At 34.5% G+C, this 17,776-nt stretch overlaps 1 long non-coding RNA gene across 1 annotated transcript in view; it reads left to right on the top strand.

Moving 5' to 3' along the window:
• The window catches only part of LOC129001840 (uncharacterized), a 187,290-nt gene that overhangs the window by 61,553 nt on the left and 107,961 nt on the right, over positions 1 to 17,776 (top strand). The window contains exon 2 of the long non-coding RNA XR_008491502.1: positions 9,630 to 9,678. This is a non-coding gene — a long non-coding RNA (uncharacterized LOC129001840). The remainder of the gene's footprint in view (positions 1 to 9,629; positions 9,679 to 17,776) is intronic.

Here is a 17,776-nt window from a genome sequence, read left to right as displayed (position 1 = left end):
TTATAAGAAGTTTTACAATTTTTTTTTCTTATAAACATATATTGGAAAAAGTTTGGCAGTTTAGTACTCTACATAGTAATATAAAGACTTTTGGAATAATTGTAAAAGGATTAGTAAAAAGTCAATAAATCTTTCAAAATGTGTTTTCACAAAAAAAACGCAAATAAAATTTTGAGTGATGTCAAAAATAGTAATAAATTCCAAGATGCAATAAAAGTTGCATGTTTATACTCAAAAACCATAGGGCTTTCAATAAATATTTGTATTTTACTGATTATTGCAACTGAAAAAATTAAAAAAACTCAAAATATAAACAACTTCTACATTTTTTATGAAAAATGTATAACATATTCGCATGAATGAAATGATTATAAAATCTTCAATACCTCATGTATGAAATTCTGAGATATACATTTTGTTACTAATTTTATGTACTTTTAGAATATATATAGGGTTTTTTGCTAAACCTAAGTTATAAGTCTCCTATAGAGTGTTTTGTAGAAAGTCGCAACCGAAAAATTCATTTTCGAAAAAAGTGACAAGTCATTACAAAGTGATATGGTGAAAAAAAACAAGTCATAAACTGGGTTGAAAAACATTGAAATATATATTTTATGACTAAATATGATCATTACAAATATTTACAAAGTAAGCCTACATTGTATTTGGCATACAAAATTAAAATCGGCTAAGCCTACGCAAAAAATTGGTTGCCAACCAAAAAAATGAAATAGCCTTGGCCTAAATTAGAAATAAACTTATAATGAAGAAAGTATATTTACAAGCATGGTTATAGGCTATAAACTGTACAAACAAAAAAGAAATAGGCCTAAATTATAAAAAACTTTATTAATAAGTCGCCCAAAGAGTTTTGTACTGCACTGTCACAGCACTATAAAAAATCACCTGTTTTCAAAATTTCCCACACGCGTATATAGAAACGCCCGTAGATGTTTTATGTATGAAAAATAAAGCCCGTAATCTCATCTTCACGACAGTATAGGTTGTTAGTAATTTATTCCATCATAACACAACGAAATATGTGTTTGAGTGTGCCAATGACAAATTCGGCTCAATGAGCCTCTGCCATCTCACACTACACTTGCCAAATTCGGCTCATTGAGCCTCTTGCCAGATGTAGGGTTTTAAACGTGTAATTTGTTTTGAAAATATTGTTGTCAGTATCAACTGTATAGCTTTAAAATACAAAAGCTAATCTTGACAATTGTACACTGTATCATATGTCACTTAAAAACTTTACTCTTGTTGTCATGTTACTGCACAAAACTTAATTTATTATCAGTGTTGTGAATTGACTTAGCAGCTGATTACAAATCATTGTTGTCTATGTCTCATGTTCAGTGTTCAACAGCACTGTTGTCACTATCTCATCGTAGTAAACAGAACTTGATCACCGTGTTATCAGTGCTGTGCATCGCGTTATCAGCTGATTTCAAGTCATTGTTGTCTGTGTCACCTGTTCAGTATTGAAAAGCTTATTATCACCATCTCATCTCACTGAACTGAATTTTTAGCATGTTATCAGCATTGTCCAACGATAATTTCCAATTCAAAATTAATAAAGACGTTTTCACTGTTAGCGACGGTGGGGTTGCAATTTATATTGTTTAAAAATAATAAGCTAAAAAAAAGTAATAGGTTGTATGATATCATTGTTTAGTTATATAGATAAAGATAAATAAGATATCTAAGAATATCAAGTATTTAACCAAAATATGATAGAATCAATCAGCTGTACAAACGTCTAGCAAGGTTTGTTATGCGGAGGGGGGGTAGGGGTGATGTTCCTCACATTAACTTTATCCCAGCTTGTTTAACGGTCTGTGGATTATGGTCGGGTAAAGTTCAACTTAGTCACCAATGGCGGTGATATTTCCAGTCCCCTTCACGTGGTATTTAAATCTCGAACGACTGTTAAAAGACTACTACTGCTAAGTAGAGCTCACTCAATATTAAATTTAATACGGTATGCTTAAAGTCTACAACATTTGAAGATCTTCTTTATTCTATTTGGCATGATCCATGCAAGTTGAATATAATTGCTGTGTACATACCCTATGTCATCTGTGTATTAAAATATGTTTTTCAGTAAATATTTTATTTAGGACGATTGCATATGTAAACAGATGTATTCTACTTAAAAATCTCGTACTGTTGGTTTGATTACTTAGAGATGGACGTTTTCCTCATCTGATAACTCCAATGTGTGGTGAAGCAGGGCTTGGTGCATAGCGAGTTTTCACTTTAGGAACGCGTCGTCGGTTTGTGGTGTCATTGGGTGTAATCCTCGCTAAAACTTTAAATTGGTGGGACAAGAACACACGTAATAGCTTTTTCCTACCCCTGCATGGAATTGGTCACATTGTCATACCTGTAAACAATTCACAAAATACCTCATTGCCACTCTAGAGCGGCAATAGATCATTCCCGCTCGCTAAATCAGCTGATTTCCCAGTTGTCATTTCTAGACTAACCACATCCGCGGATCTGTTACGTTAGGTAACAACCGGTAAGAAATAACATAGCCTTAAAACAAACATAGCCTAAATGACATTTTATATACATCTAAAAAGTTAATCTGTGTGTTACTATAAGTTAATTGTAGTGGTAGGATAAATCTCGTGTGTATTACGAGCACAAACATTTATTGCCACTCTCAAAATGTATGGCCGCTCGCAGTTAAAGCTTCGTGCGGCCATCTACAGTTCTAGAGCGGCAATGATGTACTTTGTGCCCTTAAACACAAATAGCTATTAATTGAAAATTGTAAGTGTCTACGCCAGTGGCTGAAGAATCACGCATGCCTTTAATTTTAAACGCGTTAAAAGTTGCCCAGGCTTAAAAAACGTTTTTCACCTTCTAATTAATATTTCAAAGGTCCTGCAAACTGCATCATATACATGTAAAATACATGGTAACTTGGGTGCATGTACACTAGATAGACAGCTTACAAACACTTCTTTCCTAAATACACATTATGATTAGAATGTTTTTATAGACACAGCTGATTTAATAGTTGTAAATTCATGCTGCTACCAAAATACTGTAGTATTTCATTTGTTTCAATCGGTTGCGTGGAATATTGTGAAATAATGTGAATTTGACAGTGCTGCTTGTTTACAATGAAACACTGTGAGCGACTGTGACCGATCAATATTTACTTTTAAAACTCTCACCTCGGGACTTGGAAAGCCAAGGGGCAGAACCCTATGTCAGAATGAAACCAGTACCCTATGTCAGAGAGAGCTGTAGTTTTATCTGTGTATGGTTTAAGTATTGGTTCAGTGGTTTATGCGTTAGATTGTACAAACAGACATACACACGGACACCACATCTTCTTTATAATATTATAGATAGATTCATAGATAGATAGATAAGAGCGGTGCAGTTCTTACTCTCTACTCCCCACGGTAACAGAGGACCGAAATACCCCTTGGTAAAAAAATACCAAAACAATATCTAAATTATTCCTAATATATTTTGAAAATTAATCCAAATACAAATTGAACATACATGTTATTTAATGCAATTGAACGTTATCGCAATCCGTCGACGGTACATTGTATTGTATTGTATCCGAGGGCGAGGATAGAGTTAACATAGTATCGATCTGTATTGTGTCCGTGTCAACTAACGTTTCATCGGCCCGTTATTATCATACCATTGTGGCGAGCGGCGCTCCTTCAATCGAAATGAAAACAACTTTCACGTGGGTTTTGTCGGGGAAAATAAATAATCAGCTGGGAAGAGATGGGGGTGGGTGGAGGGGGACAGGGGCGATGTATGAATTGTGATAAAAGCGGGAGAATACTTCTTTCTTGTGTTGAATAGGCCATGGGCTTTTGTGGCGTCACGCGCGCGGGGCATTGTTCGACACGCCACAATGCCGATGGCGATCGTTTTCTTTATCAACTTCACCGCGCCGATTATCACTCGACAACTTTGGCATTTAATTCGCGTGAGTCATCGATGGCGTGGAGTATGTTATGGGGAGGTCTCATTCAAGTGTAGCTCTTTCCGTAAACAGTTGGAGTAAGGCGTTCAGTTTTTATCAGAGGGGTGTTTGTTGTTGTTTATGTTTTCGTAAAGCATCACACGACAACTTTTACCATTCAAATTGCTATGTATCCTTATATTTATGAACTGCGGACTTTGAACACTTAACGTAGCTCCATCTCCGCCAGATGTAAATAAGTGCAACTAAAGGAGTGTAACAAGATCTTTTTCACAGCCAGCCATTCTTTATTATCTTGAAAAAAGTAGTTTACCTGGAAATCACAATAGTTGTAACGTTATTTAGGTTGAAGAAACATATTTTGGTTTTAAAGTCAACTCATGTTATTTCATTGACTAGTGGATCAATAGTCAAAGGCTATATTCATAATCACTTGATTTTATAGGTGAGTCAGTCTATATTTTGAATACAATCTATCCTATACGTTTATACAGTTATACAAAGTTGTTTAGTATCTAGTTCATTATGTTCATGAAAAGATACTTAAAGACTGAAACAACTAGAAAAGTGAAAGTTGTTTAGATGTAACTTTACACTATAATATCAATAAATCACTTAAAATGTTTCTACCCTCTCGTACCGTAACTAAATATATAGGCTATATAAAAAACCCTCGGCTCAATAATTACAAAACCAACTTCTACGAAAGCTATATTTTACAACATTTACTTTTAAGCAAACTCGTAAAACAGGATTAAGAATCGATTAAACTGGTAAACGTCCACCTTATCTCACTTTCCGGCCAGTTACGGCGGGTACAATAATTACCCGCCAAATGGAACACTTGTCTTCCCGCCAGATTACATAGTAGCGGTTAGTCGCGGGTGAAGTGGGGTGAGGGGAGGTATAAACCATAACGCAGTCAAACTTATCTGTCCCGCTTATGACCGTTTTAAATTGAATTCGATAACCGATTGGGGTGTCACCCATCCCCCGTCCACCCTGCAGATCGGGTGTTTAATGTTTACCATGGCCGCAATGGGCAGGCTCACTTCTGCTCTGGAGAGCCGTATTTTTCAATCTTGATTCCATTTGACCCCTCCTCTAAAGTGGCAGATTTTTCATTTCGCGTTTCGCATGCGAATTGAAACAATATGGGTTGTGCAGGGAATTCGGATTGTGAGGGGTTTTCAATTGTATAATTTGTTGACTCTCTGCATAAATCATAGTGATATAATTGTTTTGAAGGCTACAAAATAATGTTTTAGTTATGGCACAAAAACTAAGAAGTTATTATAGGCTAGTTTATAGGCTATTGTATCAAACATTTTATATGTACTTGTTATTGCAATAATTTTAAATACACCATATTTTATAAAGTAAAATGTTACGCAATTTATATCATTGAGGCACAAAATTCGCAGACACTTTTCGTAAACGTTTGGAGAATAGATGTGTACGAATACATAAAAATAAATTATAGAATAAAAATAAATTCACTTTTTTGAAAACCATCGAATGATTCTTTTTAAATTACTAAATCCGTTTAACCAAATATGTGGGTGAACATAAATTCATATAATGTAAGGTGTAATTCAGCATTATACAGTAACTACGGGGTTGATAAAGGGTGCACTGAGTCAGGGGATGAAAGGCCGCAGTGAAAGGGACCTCGTAAAAAGCCGTATTCAACATTAGACGGTAAGATTGATATTTATTCTCTATAGAAAAGTTGGGAATCGTTAGGGGACATTTTGAGCGGACAATGGCGCTTCCTCGGATCTCGCGCTCGGGTACTTCTCAAAACCCAAGTTATACCCCCATGAAACTCCTCACTATCACCCCCCCCCCTCCCGGCACCCTGTCACTGCTGCATGTATTGGTATTGAACTAGGTGCCAAAGCTATCCACATAAAGTAAATGCAAAACTTGGACATAAACAACATAACACAGGATTCAGGTATATTAACCCAAACTTCAGATTTACAACAAGATAAAAGTCTACTTGCTTATCAAAAGACAGTTAGTTATATTGTTTAAGACAATTATTTTAAAACTATAATAACCCTTAATATGGTGACATGTTATCCCTAGCATGATTTTATGCTAAATGCTTTGTTTGAACAGGATACAATCAAATTGGTTCACGACTGAAAGTGTATTTATATTGTTCAGTCTGACAAAAAGTCAATTATAAATGCACTTACAACTAAGTTGGTCATACGACGTCTGGAAGTTTGATCTACCTTAAAGCTTTACGATGAAATCACAGCAGAACATGTAAACGTCATTGACACTGAGTGTGATGACAATGAGCGTCCAAACTACTAAGTACACGTCTGCCCATGTTATGATTGTAGTACAGTCTGTGTTCATCTCACCGAAGTGTGTATGTAGAGTAACGAATAAAATAAATTCGCAAGAACGTGTAACTTAAAATAAATACTCGTATGTATGCCAAATACTCGTATGCCAAATAGTTTTGATTGTAATTTTGTTAATATTTGACTTCTAAACAAGTGTACTGAATTAACTAATGCATTAAACCCCTCAAATAAAAATGTTTAAATGGTCAGTTGGCTTAAACTATGGTAGTTTTGGTAGTAGTGACTCCATGGTAGTTTTAGGTTAATACAAATTTAGAAATACGTTGTGAACGAACAATTTAAAATCTTATTTACTCATTCAAGACCTGATGATTATAAGCCTAAATATTTTTGCCTTACAAGACTTCACTATGAACATTGTATAATCTATGCTCACATTTGAACATATTTCGTATTGGTATAAAGTGGCTGTATCAGAGTATGTTTGTTTAGCGCTTTTAACAAACTGAAGAGGCAGGAAGACAGCTAAACTAGGCTTTGTAGCATAATTACTGCTTTGGGCCGCTATTGAACAGCAGTTGAGGTACAGGATATACTATTGGAGCAGAGGGTCAGTTGAGCTAATTAGTCTTTTGGCAATAAATAATAGGTTTAGATTTGACTGTAGGAATTCATAGCATATATTGTTATGTGGTTTTGGTGAAATATAAAAAATATTTAGGTTAATTTTGGAATAACTACAACCAAAATTAATATAACCGTACAGTTGCAAAACGTTATAGACAATGCAATAGTAAACATTTTTTATATTGTCTTTTACCACTTCCATAGTTTTTTTCTATTAATCTAATTAGTCGATAAATTCTTTTTATTATTTTTTATTGAGGAAGAGAACCCCCAATGCATTATTATCCATGACATAAGTAATAACTACGTCTGAGTTAACGCTTAACTCCACAACTTACCGCATCGCAAAGGACTTAGATTCGTGAGTCGCGCCTTCATTTCTCCCCTATGTGATTCAGCTACTGCACTGATTTTGCCTGCAGCGCCTGGCAAATGGAACCTCTCATAACTTCAACTTCTCAGTGTGTTCTGTGTTAGTGCCTGCTGACACCAATGGAATTTCAAGTGTTATTTATAAGTTATTTAAAAAAAATACATTTACATCAAAACTATTGTACACCGGAGAAATGACAGTCTCATTTGTTGCATTGCATATCACTCTGTATATGAACCACGTATTTGTATTCTGTTTCACTGCAAACCTAAATACACATGGTTATGATGCGATACGGCGACTCATTTAAACCACTGTTTACATAGTTTGTTTCAATTTGGTAACTCTAAACAGCCTAAAAGGTTGCAAACAAGTATATAAAACATAAAAGTAAACATTTACTTTATGTTTTTTTTTTATCCAAAGTTAACCAATTTACGATAACAAATAATTATATATTTTATTTTTAGTATAATTTAGTAAAGTGTTTATAAACATAAGGCATATCTAGTACTTAAAAGGTTGATACAAAAATACAGCCAAGCATATAATTATGATACTCTATCTACGAAACAATGTATGGCCGGGATCACAATGTGATCACTTCTCGTTCACTAAAACAGTGACATTTTAACGTATTTTAGGCTAAAAATAATGTTGAGTTTGTGTAGAATCAAATGAGGTGCCATATTTAACTTTTATATTGACTAAGATTTGAATACTGCCTTTGTTACAATTAAACTGGGAACTACATGGTCGTTAGCACTATAACCATTCCGCTGCATACTATATAGTCGTGGTCTCCTGGGGACGACTATATAGTCAAAAACGACGAATCCCTTTTTCTCACATGGTACTCTACCATAGATGAATTAATATAATTGACTCTACATATAGGCCGAAAGTTTGGTGAGTGAAAGTGATTTGCCGATTTTGACACGGTCGTTACCAGAAACCTCGATTCCTGAAGTGACTGTGGAATCCTATCCAGTAAGATTAAAACACATACTATCTATTTGCTTAAATTGTGCCTACATTTAAGATAAAAAATTAACAAGTAAACAAAAATACAAATCGTGATGAATCCCCAATAAAATAAAACAACACGCACTAGAGTTTGTCTATGGGACAGATTCACAGAGAAATAGTGACATGTGGCCACCGCGAGTGTTTATGCTGTTTGAATTATGAACACTATGGATGAATAAAATGTGCCCGTGCATATCGGAGCTGCATAATTAGGCATGGCTGTGCGAACATGTGGCTACGCTGTGACTTCATTGTTACTGTTGAAAACACTGTCACATCATGATCTATTACTGTTACAATCATGTTCTGTTTATTGTAACGCAATTTTAGGGTGATTGTATGTTTACCGTGTGTGTTGATGTAATATTTAAATAGATACATTTAAAATTTTCGCCAAACACCCTAGTTATCCGTGCTCTAGTTTTCCCGGATTAGGCAGAAAAATTTGTATTCTAGTGACACAGACACACATTTAGATGGATAGACATGAATGAAGATAAGACTCGTTTCGGCTATGAAACAAAAAAAATCAAAAACTACTGAATGAACGGATCTAATCTACCTAATTAATGTACAGAAAACCCTGTAATTTTATTTATGTAGATTTAACTATCGTCACATACCTATTTCAGTTCCTTAAACGCTTATTTCAGTAACCGTTAATGTTCTTACATACTTTATAGTGGCCTAGTGTTTATATTTTTAAATGTCCTACCAAAAAGGAGGACATTTAAGAGAAATGTGCAAATAATAAAAACCAAAGATTTCCAAATCGTGAAACTTGTACCATGTACAACTTGTACGTAAATACTATTTATCCACAGTTATATAAAATCATGTACAAGGTACAGGTACAGTCTCGTAGGGCGTGTACAGTGTACACGTGATGTATGGTACAGTCTCGTCACATCAACACAGACACCGCCGCCGCTTGTTCCATTGTCATTGGCCGTGTTTTATTGCCATTTATAGTTTTATTATTTTGCTTCCATTGTTCTCTTTTTTGTTCACCACTAAACAAATGACAAAGGATTTTTATCAGGTTTGATCGATTCATCAGTTGTCGTACATCAGTAGTTTTTTTGTGATAAATGTACCGGGATTTGTATATTTATATACAACCCTCGTATGGTAATATACTGTCCATCACTTTTGACATTTCTCATAAGACATACATAATTTTAAATGTAATGTAGCCTAGAAATAAGTTTTTACAAAACTCTTGCCAAAATTAGAGAGATTTATCATATGTTAATTTTCCCATCCAACGTTGTATTATGAGTGTTTGTGTTTTCAGGAAGATACCTTGGGGAGTGAGAATTTTAATTGGATAACCTTTTGAAAAGGTAAGTCATTTTTTCTTAAACAATCTAATTCTTTCTTTTGAAAAAATACCAACAAAGTTCTACCTAATCTTTTATAATATTGAATAGGTTGATACGTTATTTCTCATCATACACTCATCCTTCACTCATATTTGGGTTAAAATACATACATAGTGGCGTCCCCATCTTAATTATTTGATGTTGGTATTGATATTTAACAGAGTACCTATTTTATCGTTATTTATTGACATCCATAAACAACATGTTATAACCAAGGCGATACATTAAACACATTTACAGCAATTTAATGTGTCTTGTCCATAAAAAAAATTGTATCAATATAAAATATACAATCAGGAGGGACTAAGCAGTTATGTAGAAAAAATAAATAATGCACTTTCACCAATATTATTTAGTCATAGGTTCCATATTGCGCCTTCATTTCTCAGGACGTGATATAGAGACAGCATCATTATTGCCTACCGGCGCCGTGATATTCTTTAACCGTGTCTAAAACATAATAATCAACAAATATTAAAATAATGGACAGTAATGATTATTTTAATTATCAATTTTAAAATTTAAAATTGTCATTTAATCATTTATCATTTAGTGGTAGTTTTGTATTCTAAGGAAGAGATTAAATTATCTATGATGGTTCAAGCAACTGGCAGGGTTTATACCAACTATTTAATCATAAAAAGGTATTTGAGTAAATTAATTATCTTTATTTGAAGATTCTCCATCATTGTTTTCTTCACAGTATTTTCATAGCATTTACTAAACAATTAACATGAACTAAAAGCGTCCGACAATCTTCATTTGTGTGTCTATTGAAAATGGCAAATTTATTTTGAGAAATATAACACTATTTATATTGTATGAAACAAGTCTCACACCTACAATCTATCTTTTGTGTATTAATTTGTATGTTATTTTCGTTAATGTCGACGATATAGGAATGTTATTCCGTTATTTGTGTAAGGGAACGGTCCAAAACGTCAACATGTTATAAAGCATACACTCCACTCATATTTGTTCAAAAGTTACACCATAGTTGAAATGCAATAGCCGAAACAGATAGGTAATTAGTGTTAGAAGGTTGGTACACTTGTAACCCAGTGATCAGCTGATGTTTCATTGTCGACAATTGATACAGTTCGTAACTATCTTCTTTCTAGTTGAATCCTGAATCTAGCTGTGCGTCGTAGTGAATGTTAGAGTTTTCGTAATTGATACAAATGTGTTTGGAGTGTGTTTCGTCAGAAGTTTAAGAGTGCTGTAGTTATTTTACATTACGTGAATTAGAAAAGTTTACATTTCGACTGAGTAATGACTGAATAATCCCTACCAGACTGCTACAGTTAAATATTAAGGTACAGCTATTTGCTACATTGGCTTACACTTTTCACTTGCTAATTGATATATTTATCAGCCAAGCAACCGTCTCATATAGTTTTGCTACGAAATAATAGTGGGTACAGTTTCTAAGTTTCTTTACTACTTCTTATTCCCATACTAGTTATAAGTTACTTGGCATATTTTTCACATTATACATAATACAATATACTTTAAATATTATATTTCATCAGCTTTGTATTGTAATCATGATTAATCCTTTATTCAGCTATGGCGAGTAATATTCCTGTTAAACAAAGTCTGAAACTTACAAGTAAACAACGTTCATATTGGTCATTCATAGGAATTAATACTAATAAATCCTAGCTATCTGCTAGATTTACTAAAGATTAACACCAAGTTTCTAGGATTCTCTGGCCTGGTTTAGCTACCAGGTTGTTATTCACCCCAAGTTTAATTTATTTCCGCTAGCATAGTAGTTATTTATATACCATTATCACAGGGAATTAAGTAAGTAAGAAATTAATATCTTAATTTTCTGTGATTTATTTACAAGGTTACTATTTGGCGTGGCTTTTGGTTTGGTTGGAACAAGGTATTATGTCTAGTTTGTTTAACTTAACTCTTAAAATTCCAACCTAAATAACTTATTACATACATTTTTCAGTTACACATTAATATTAACAAGTTTCGGAGTTTTGGGCACGTAACGAGACGTGGAATTATAAAATACCCCCGCCGCAGCAAACCTGCCGACTAAGCGAATTTCCATTTGTCTGAATTGATTTTCAGTTAAATATATTTTAATTACATTAGGTTTAACGAGTACCTAGGTTTGCTGCTACAAGGAAACTAATAAAGTGTGTTTTTGAGTAAAATATAGATAGCTTAGTACAAAATAAATAAATTTGCCAAGTTTGATCAAAATATATCCATAAACAAGCAAACTACAACATTTGACAATATTCTCCATAAAAATAACATGGGAATTTTAAATTTACAATTTTTTTTATTTTCTCCGCTACTAATAATAGAACAAAAATTCTTTTATATACTAAATTATTTGTTTTTTTTAAGCTCTTTAAAAAGGTCTAAAGAGAAATCGGGAAATTTTGTGTTTTGAGGGTCAAAAGTGAGAAAAACCAATTTTTACCCCATAAAAGCCCCCGTAAAGCCCCGTTCCCATGGTCCGATCGTGCTGGTTCGCGAACTCATTCAAGTTTATCCCGCTTTACACCTTTAAACCAAATTTCATCAAAATCGGACAAAAATTACTCAAGTTATCGCGTTCACGGACGTATATATATATATATATATATATATATATATAAGTCTATATATATATATATACATATATAAAAATTTGAACAAATGGTGTTTTTGGCCTCTGGGGACATCAAAATGAAAAAGTAAATCGGTCCCGGGTCTAGGTCTTACCGTGCCACCTACGGTAATAGCTACTTCCCTATAGGGAAATTCGCTAAAAGCTCACAATCGCAAATAAATCGGCAATAGATACATTTTGATTATTATTTTGATTTAACTGGAGCCTTTTAGGTGTAGACTAAAGTCATTGTAAGGCAGAAATACGTAATTACTACACAAAGTAAAAACGTGCTAAGCTAATACTCCATCTTTTCGCTAGCCAGTTATTTACTCATAACATTGATTAACATCATTTAGTTATTAGCCATTTAGTTATTGATTTTATAAAAGGAAAACTTGATGTAATCAAACATTAACTATCTTGAAAAGTTGTAGGACAAAGTAAAATACGCGTATAGTGTCCAATCTGTATTAAATTTTATCATAATTATAGATAAAAACCCATCCTTAGGGTAGGTAAGGTAGGAAGGTGTTGTTATCTGTTTGGTTTGTACTACCCAGATTTGTACTAACCTCTAAGATCTGACGACCAATACCTTACATGGCTACGTCCAAATTCACCAACATTTTTGGGGTCGTTTCTAAATAATGTCCAAATTCACCAACTTTCTACCTGGAGCAGGTACGATATTTCTCCCGGCGGGCGGGGAAGGAATTCCGAATAGTTTGCCCTCGCCTGCTCCGTCTCGTCTCGGCGAGAGTGTACTGCTTAGCCCTAATAGTACTGTTTAAGCTGTGATTGTTTCAGACAGCTTTAGGTTAGGTTAGGTTTGGTTAGGTTTGGTTTGGTTAGGTTAGGTTAGGTTAGGTTAGGTTAGGTTACAGTACACTCTCGCCGAGACGAGACGGAGCAGGCGTTGGCAAACTATTCGGAGGGAATTCCTTCCCCGCCCGCCGGGAGAAATATCGTACCTGCTAAAGGTAGAAAGTTGGTGAATTTGGACATTAGAAACGACCCCAAAAATGTTGGTGAATTTGGACCTGGCCACCTTACATTTAGGGCCAGTAGGGGTCGGTTAAATATTCCCTTGTCATTGTAGAGCGATGGACGCATTACCGGTGCATTATGGGAAATGACGCGTACTTTAGCAGCGTCTCCGCAGAAGGAGCAACAGGATCCATTTGTCGGCGGATGAACATGTTCTGTGAATGTTTTAGTGTTTAATATAATTCTTTTACAAAGATAAATTGATTGGACTGTATAGTATTGGCTACTTAATTTACTATTTTGTATTAGCAATAGTTCACATTGCAATATGATTGTATTGTTTTTCTCTCTCATTTTCCAAGGCTCGTAAGGTGCAACGGGTTCACTTGAGGGGTTTTATTAGTTGGTGCATCTTTTGTTTATTATTCAATTTAATTAATTAATAAAAAAATTGGGCCCACTAAAAAAAGTTCTTCAATTTTCAACTAAGTTAGTAAATGCCAGAATATACCAAACAGTTTAGCTAAAAAGATAAAACGACATTTCGCTGTGTAATAAAATTTTATTATTTTAGTTGATAAAATTTTAGATCATCCAACTAACCAACAACATTACTCGTTAAAAAGGTGTTATTTTCTCAGACGCTGATAACCTGTGTTTAAATTGTAACCTTCGACTGATTAATTAGCCTACGTTTTGCGTGTCATTCTAAAGGTCCATGCACACATATCAGTCCTGGAACGTCACAGTTCAGACATATCAGTCACGTCACAGTCAACCAAAATATTCTTTAGTGATTTCTATTGCGTTATCTACACTAATCCGGCGCAAGTCCGTCAGTCAATTTTAGATTTCTTTCCACCGATATTTTTGGATTGTTCGGTCACCTGACGGACGTGTTTGAGGTTAGGAAATAGTGTTTTGTTATTTCAATGATTGTGTTTGTATTTTAAGTTCTGTTTGTAAGAATGAACCAAATGAACGGCCAAAATTTGATAGAATATTGTGTTTCAATTACAAAATTTTGTATGTTATACCACTTTTAAATAAAGTGACGGAAGACTGACTGAAACCAAATGACTGAGAAATAACAGTGTGAGGCTTGACTGAGAAATTACAGATACAACTGAAACTGAACTGTATCTTGACTGCAACGGAACTGTGACTGGAGTGATATGTGTCAGTATGTTAGTTATTCCGTCAGGTGCCAGTGGAATTATTTAATTATTTTGTTTATACTCCCATACGTTACTAAATGTTCTAATACATCAACATTAATTGTTCGGATATCCAGTATTTAAATCTAATTGGATATTGGAATTCATCACCCAGTGTATAAGATATGGAGCATTGCGGCCATTAACATAAGCACCAAGGCGTGTGCCCCCCCCTCCCCCCTCCACAAGGATTGAAGCCCATTCGTGTTCACCCCCGTGTGGTCTAACGAGGTACAAAAGTCATAATGACCATGTCCTTCGGAGATCGCCTTTATTCTCAATAAATGGCTAAGTTTTCAGACGTCAATGTTAATGTTAAGTTTGCTCCAACGATTTATTTTAATTCACGGCGAAGTCTAACCTTAGATGGTGGTAATGGAATTCGTATTTATGAATATTCATGAAGAAGTATACGTGTTTGTAAAAAAACATATTAGGGTAAAGTGATTTCCTGAAAATAAATTCTGTACTTGGAAACTATATACTTGCGTGGTTCTTCTTTGTCGGTGGAATGTACTCTTACTTGATTGAAAACCAGATTTTAAAGAAGTGTTAAATAATGTCACTCAATGTCAAAAGGTTCCTCTTTAGTTTCTATCAGATTTGAGAACTCTTCTATCTACAAGAAAAATAACAGATCATCTTTTAAGCCTTTAATACTTTATCGGAATTCTAAAGCAAGCAGCTTTAATAGTACGGTAATAACATTTTATGTTAACAAATAAAAGTGTTAAAATCAATCCTTTTCCAAGAATCGCCACTTGAACTAGCTTAATGTTGGGTTTCGATTAAATTACAAACTAGCATTCTGTTATCTCAAATATTAATAGTACTGTACTGGTAATATAATTAGGAAATTACGAAGTTATATCTGGTAATTTTACTTTCTTTTGTATAGCCTACTAGCTGTAACCCGCGGGCTTTGCCCCGTTTAACTTCTTAATTTTCAAGATTATCTCGTTCGCATGGCTCAATCACGTCCTGGTTGAAGTTTGTTCGCTACGCTCACTCACCTTTAGGTTGGAGCTCGTTCGCTACGCTCACTCATCTTTAGGTTGGAGCTCGTTCGCTACGCTCACTCACCTTTAGGTTGGAGCTCGTTCGCTACGCTAATCCTTGTAACTTTAACGCCATTGAACATCATAGAACAGAACCAACTTGTTTAATTGAAACAGCTGTTAAGATTCATTAATTCCATTTCTCATAAGGTTAACATGGGAAACTCCAGAGCCACTGGGGCGGAGCCCTTTTAAGAATTTCGAAACGGGAAATAGTTTACGTCCTATTCGCATACCTACAGAATTTACACACCAAATTTCATAACGATCGGTGAAGTCGTTCCGGAGGAGTTTGCAGACAAACACTGTGACACGAGAATTTTATATATTAGAAGAAGATAGATAGATAGACTATTTTAGGAAAGATTTTACATTTGTCATTTTTGATAGAAGACAGAAAATATTCGTGGGATTTAAATCCCTCTCTTAGTTCCTCTCATAGAAGTCGTTGTTCAATAACTTAAACGTCGATGGATAAATTATATTCTTAAAATGTTTATACAGCATTTCGGAATTACAGTATTCCACTACACACTTTCTCATCAAAAGTTGAAGTTTATAGCAGGTTTGGTACTTTCTCTCGTACACAAAATGTTTAGGATACCTAAAGTACGAACTTCAGTTTGTGTTGGAAATGTTGTAATTCAACATACATTTTACTTTTAAAATAGTTGTTTAGCCTCCGGATTACTGTATTATACTTAAAATGGTTTACAATACCTGCATATAGTAATCCTTTGTTGCTGATTTAGGCAACTACTTTTACATTTCTCGCAGGACCGTCTAACCAGAAACACATTGGAAGAGTTTGAAATATACAGAGCAGTTAAAGCTGACCATCAAAATGTTTTGAACGATAAACTCTCCTTCCAATCCAACTATATTTACAACACAGCTATAAGGATACTGGAGGGAAACAATGAATGAATGAACACGCACCGGTGATAAGAAGACAGAGACAACGCCAATAGACCACTTTGACCACCAGTCTAGACTTTACCTCAGCCCGGTCACAATCGTTTGTCAATGTCCCTTCGTGTTTTTCGTGTTTTTTGTAATGTGTGTCCGTTCCGTGTATCGTGTTTTGTATATGTTTTATTTATTGAACTCTGTTAACGACCTATGAATGAAGTGATCACTTGACACCTTGAGGCCTGAAGATGGTTCAAAACAAGAACCGAAACTAGTTGCCTAAATCAGCAACAAAGGATTACTATATGCAGGTATTGTAAACCATTTTAAGTATACATTTTACGTTAACATCAATTCACCCCCTCGAGAATTTTAAAATGATTATCCCAACAATAGGAATTTTGGTGGCTTAACATTTATCTTTATATGAGAAACTTTATAAAAAAACATAATGGTGGAGAGAGAGCATATGTTGAGTTTCCTTGTACAGCCATTGCTAAAACGTTTAATTACAGTATTCTAAATTCAGCCCCCATTCTACTATTCCACCATGACATTGTTGAGTAATATTAGTTTTAGTGGATTAAGTGTGAGTAGTACACAAAATGTGTCTTCGATTCTTCACAAATTAAAATTATCCTTTTCATATGCTTTTGTTCCCTCAACCCACCCTCCCTATCATCTGTGCAGTTTCTGTGTTGTGCGTCAGTTTTGGTGGTTACATTGGTGCCATCTGACACACCACATTCTACAGCACTTCCGGTGGCGCACGCAGACATTAGCGTTTGTGTTCCACCGGAAGTGAGACAATCTCTGCGCCATCTTGTTGTTTTATGGCTTTCTCGCTTTGTCATCGGTCTGTTGTGTTATACAGAATACATAATGCACAGCATGCACTGTGCACAAATGATACTGGCTGGCTCTTTGTAGGCTACAGATTTATTTTATTAAATTGATTATGGGAGTATATTATCCGCCTCGTATTGTGAAAATGTGTGAAAGGCGTGAAAATGTGTGGGTTTGTGGGATAGATCAATCATAGTATCCTACAATTTACTAAAATCATTGACTATACATATAGTCAATGCTAAAATTAAAATAAATAACTTCCAAGTAGTTAACTTAAACTGTTTAGCCATTCAATCATAGTTGTTCCTGGCCTGGTTGCGTTGTCTAAAATACTACACAATAAAGTAAAAGATTGTGCTTTAATTTTTCACATAGTAACATCATAAAAATAGTAGTTCTTCTTACTAATT

Source organism: Macrosteles quadrilineatus, unplaced genomic scaffold, assembly GCF_028750875.1.
Source record: "Macrosteles quadrilineatus isolate MER2022 unplaced genomic scaffold, UCM_ALF_1.0 Scaffold_8__2_contigs__length_117827958, whole genome shotgun sequence".
Classification (NCBI taxonomy): domain Eukaryota; kingdom Metazoa; phylum Arthropoda; class Insecta; order Hemiptera; family Cicadellidae; genus Macrosteles; species Macrosteles quadrilineatus.
This window is presented reverse-complemented; position numbering and strand designations above follow the sequence as displayed.